The following is a 431-nucleotide window of genomic DNA, read 5'->3' on the forward strand; positions in this document are numbered from 1 at the left end:
TTGGACATATATACCCTTCCTTACTTTTTAAACTACTACACTTTACCAATTGGACCCACCACTCTTATCATTACTTGTCTACTTAATACAATTTTGATGTTAATTAAATGAAGTAGGATATTTTAAATTTCCAGTTTATTTATTTTCTGAAAATTTTTTCCAATTTATTTATTTCAGAATTTTCAGTATATTTATTTATTTTTTTGAATTTTCAGCTCATTTATTTTCTAAAAAATTCATTTTCCAGTTTTCAGTTTATTTATTTATTTGTTTTCTGAAAATTTTAATTCCAGTTTATTTATTTTTTGAATTTTCTGCTTATTTATTTTCGAATTTACAATTTATTTATTTTCTAAATTTTCAGTTTATTTATTTATTTCCCAGTATATTTATTTATTTATTTTATGAAAATTTTAATTCCAGTTTATTTA

Source organism: Salvia miltiorrhiza, chromosome 1, assembly GCF_028751815.1.
Source record: "Salvia miltiorrhiza cultivar Shanhuang (shh) chromosome 1, IMPLAD_Smil_shh, whole genome shotgun sequence".
Lineage (NCBI taxonomy): Eukaryota > Viridiplantae > Streptophyta > Magnoliopsida > Lamiales > Lamiaceae > Salvia > Salvia miltiorrhiza.